This window comes from Vollenhovia emeryi, unplaced genomic scaffold (genome assembly GCF_000949405.1).
Source record: "Vollenhovia emeryi isolate VEMERY1.0 unplaced genomic scaffold, V.emery_V1.0 DF939144.1, whole genome shotgun sequence".
NCBI classification, from domain to species: domain Eukaryota; kingdom Metazoa; phylum Arthropoda; class Insecta; order Hymenoptera; family Formicidae; genus Vollenhovia; species Vollenhovia emeryi.
Window position 1 is genome coordinate 550,939 of NW_011967222.1, and position 4,178 is coordinate 555,116.

General features: G+C 51.9%; 2 protein-coding genes across 2 annotated transcripts in view; one reads left to right on the plus strand and one right to left on the minus strand.

The window, feature by feature from the left end:
• Positions 1–956, minus strand: part of LOC105566474 (pumilio homolog 2) — a 124,046-nt gene extending 123,090 nt beyond the window's left edge. The window contains exon 1 of the mRNA XM_012020517.1: positions 267–956. The gene's annotated coding sequence lies outside the window, so the exon portion shown is untranslated. The remainder of the gene's footprint in view (positions 1–266) is intronic.
• Positions 957–3,849: 2,893 nt separating this feature from the next.
• The window catches only part of LOC105566475 (alpha-(1,6)-fucosyltransferase), a 4,831-nt gene continuing 4,502 nt past the window's right edge, over positions 3,850–4,178 (plus strand). The window contains exon 1 of the mRNA XM_012020519.1: positions 3,850–4,165. The gene's annotated coding sequence lies outside the window, so the exon portion shown is untranslated. The remainder of the gene's footprint in view (positions 4,166–4,178) is intronic.

Below are 4,178 nucleotides of genomic sequence, written 5' to 3' on the forward strand. Positions count from 1 at the left end.
TTTCTAACTATATACAACCAACACTTTCTGTCTATATGCAGATTACATATGTCAGATTTTTGGTTTTAGCAGTTGGATTCTGGGCAAATTCACAGCCAAAAGTTTTTAACTGCTATTAAGAATATTTATAAATACGCTGTCAATAATTATAAAAAGAGGTTGAAGTTATTTAAATCAGTGACATTAACATCTTTGTTATAATATTCAATAATAGCCAGCCGTTAAAGTATGCATACAACCGATATATATTGAATTTTTAAGATTACTGTATTTTTTGCTGGGAAGGTATATGTAATACATCCTTAATAGCCGGGCATGTACCGAAACAAACGACAGTTTCTTTTTTTTTCCTCCCCAATCCTGCCCCCCAGCGTCTTCAGGCCGGAAGAGACGGTTCGTTCTCGCACGTTTATTTGGCGATCGAGCCACTCGAGGCACATTCTTCTCGCGCGGCGCACAGAGCAACCGGAGAATCAACGCTCCCGCGCTCGGCACTGGTAACACTCATGCTGACATTTGCAAACGCTCGTATTCCCAGCCATAGACATATAAAAGACAAAGAGGATCATATAGAGTGGAAGCTGGCCGAGTACCGCGATTCGTGCCATCTGGCAGTTCGGAGACGCACTACGTGTAGTGTGTCACCGTGTAGCTTATATAGTGTTTAACATTTATGTATTCCCGAGTGTACGCGATAGCCGCGTGCGTTAGACGTCGGACCGTCATCCGCGCGAGCCGGGTTCGATTCCCGGCGAGCAAGATTTTTTTTCTCGATATATTATTGAAGAGTGGGGGGATTTAGGATGGCCTCTGAGCTGGTAGATGGCTCTGAAATTCGGCCACGCTATTTAACATTGTGCTCTTATGGCAGCTTCCACTCTATATGATCCTCTTTGATAAAAGATAGACTGCTTATGAGGTAGTGGGGGATGTCCTCCTGAGGGAAAAGGACAACACCAATTTATTTGGGTATCTATCTTCTTCTAGTGTACGTGATCACGTGGGCATGATCACGTGATCGCCGTCACTAGAGGAAGACAGATACCCAAATAAATTCATGTTGTCCTTTTTCCCTCAGGAGGATGCCCCCACCTAGGGTTCCACTGCCTCATAAGCAGTCTATCTTTTATATGTCTATGTTCCCAGCGCGGTTGCCCGTCGAGGTTATGGCGGCCGACTCTCGTGCGCCGCGATTGTCGGCGGTCACGCTCGATTCGCGGTCGGCGCGTTCCCCGACGCTCGAGGTAAGCCGATCGCGAACAGCGAGAGCACAGAGAAAGAGAGAGAGAGAGAGAGAAAGAGAAAGACAGAGAGGGACAGAGAAAGAGAGAGATAGAGAGAAGGGGAAAGAGAGAAAGAGAAACGAAAGAGAGAAAAAAAAAGCGCACGTGCATGTACCGTGGGTATGTGGCCGTTGGCGGAGGTGTGATGCAGCTGCATGGAGGATGCCGGTTCGCCTCCGGCGCCTCCGCTGCTCGCGCCGAGCCACTTCATGTCCTCGCGCTGTCAGGCCGCGCCGCTGTCCCCGGGCGCGGCGAACGCGGTACGGCCAAACGTGCTGGGGACGCACCCTCGGTCCCGTGGAGGTTAGCTCCCGCGCGGTGAGAGCCGGCGGCGTCCGACGAGATGCCCCGCAGAGGATACCGCTCGCTACGGCAGTCGCGCGTGCATGTTCCGTGGGCGCGCGCTTGTTAACGGCGACGCATTCTCACCGACTGTCTCCACGACGACGGTGACAAGGACGAGGGCGACGATGACGACGGCGGCGGTGGCGGCGGCGGTGGGACGAGGCGGCTGCGGTCGAGACTGCCGTTGCGGTCGCGACAGCGGCGACGACGGCGGCGACGATGACGAGCGGCGACGCGCCGATATCAGCCCGCGTGAGGCCGGAGAAGCGTATTTACCGAGCTGCGAGCGAAAACGACGAGGATCCGTTCCGCGACCAACCGCTCGCGCCTCCCTCTTTCTTTCCCTCCTATCTGTCGGCGTTGCACTCGCGTTGCCTTCTCGCCTTCCACCTCACGCGGTGATTTCGTTAAAACTAGGGCATAGGTTTGTGTTAGGATTAGGCAAAGAGGGGGCGCGAAACCAGCCCCGGTTCGGCTCGAGCTTTCACGTGCTTTACACGTGTAACACCTAACGAGGCGGCTCGCGGTGTTCACGTGCTCGACTTTTCGCGCGCTCGTTCTGGAGCGTTCCCCGGGAGCAGGCGCGCTCTCCCGGCGAATACTCTTACAAAATACACTATTCACAGGTATGTACAGCCCACGCGAGCCACAGACACACCACGTGCGTCCACCGGCGTACGCGTGTTTCGCGCGCAAGGATGCTGCGTGCGCGATTTTCGTAGTGGGAGGCGGTGGCGTGGAGTCACGAGAGGGGGGAGGGAGAAGGAGGACGGATGGCTGTCATGCCGTCTCGCTTCAGCTTCGTAATAGCGTGCTCGCACTGCGTCTCGTTAGTCTCGTATCGTACGGCAATTTACAGCTCCCCCTTCCCACGTCCCTTGCCCTTTGCCGTGCCTCTCAAAGCGAACGAGTCGGGGTCTTTTTTTTTTCACCCTCGGGACCGTCGTCGCTCTCAGTTTACCCCTAAATGTCGCGCTTTCGCGTGTCGGCAGTGTCGGGCGCGGCACGCGGCGAGATAAATCGTATAAATAACGCGTCCGTGCTCAGCCTCCCTCCGCAGCCGCGATGAAAAATGAAAATTCAATTTTTATGCCGAGACACGACGGAGGCGGGTCGTACAGCGCCACCTGTCGTCGCGTCGTACGTGCGTCTACCGATTCTCAACGGCGTTGCGCGGAAGCGCGAGGAGAGAGAGAAGATGGCCGCACCCGCGCAGAACTTTCGAATTTTAATGAGTACCTAGCTCGCATCGTGCACTTGATACGCGTATCAAATGGTACATTTGAACTGATCAGTCAATAACTAAAACAATTTACTATTTATTACTATTTGATACGTGTATCAAGTGTACGTTGTAAACTAGGTCAATCCCATTGTCAGGCCGGTTTCTCATGAAGCGTATGAAACTTGAGATTAGTAAACTTCACTGTGATTGGTCGAATTTCGATCTAATCCCAATCTCAATCCGTAGTCAGAGCTGCTTTCGCGAGAAGATCAAAATGATCCGGATTAAAATGACCCTGCGCTATGATTGGTCAAATCTGGAATTTCATTGAATAAAATTTCAATGTGTTGCTACGAAATTTCAGATTTGACCAATCATAAGCACAGGGTCATTTTAATCCGGATTATTTTGATCTTCTCGCGAAAGCAGCCCAGACTACGAATTGAGATTGGGATTGGATTGAAATTTGACTAATCACAGCAAAGTTCATTAATCTCAAGTTTAGTAACTTTTACTCTAATTAGTCAAATTTCAATCCAATCTCAATCCGTAGTCCGATACAGGCTTTAGACGGGCCGAGGGGAAATTGCTCCCTCGACCAGTTGTCCTTTCCTCCATGGCTTAAATTATTTATTGTAGACTGGGATTAATACAGAAAAATTTTATACATGTCTAAAAAGTATACAACTAGCGATATCCAAGTTAAATCGGAGTTTCGCTCCAGAGACTCAATTGTGAATCTCTTCCTCAAGCATGAACTCGTGCGAAGTGAAAAGTTTCATTGACAAATTCAATATTGGTCAATAAAAAATTTTTCACTCTTCGCGAGTTCACGCGAGAGGAGAAAAAGATTCGTGATCGAACTCCAGAATTCGTTAATGAAATTTTTCGCTTTTCACGAGTTCGCGCCGGAGAAAACGATTGACGATCGAGCCCCAGGTCGATCCGCGACGCTAAGCGCGCGACGGTCGGCGCCGTGGCGCCAGCGACCCTCCCTAACCCGAGCACTCGAGCCCCTCGAGTGCAACCGCGACCCACGACTGTCCCGACTTCTGCCTTCTGTCGCTCTCGAGCGTGGGACGCGGGAGAGTGCCGCGGGATGGGAGAGAACCGAGTCGTCCGCGTCAAGAATAAGCGGCACGACGGACGGGACGTCTCTGTCGGAGCGTTCGCGTTCACGCGACAGTAGCGGGGCAGATGATAGATAATCGCCGTGCCGCCTTTCATAAGTCAGCGAGGCGAGCGGCCGACACGTCAGCGCGAAAAAGCGGTCGGACTAGGTCGCGCGAGGAGGCCCAGGAGCACCAAACCGGTAATTGACACCC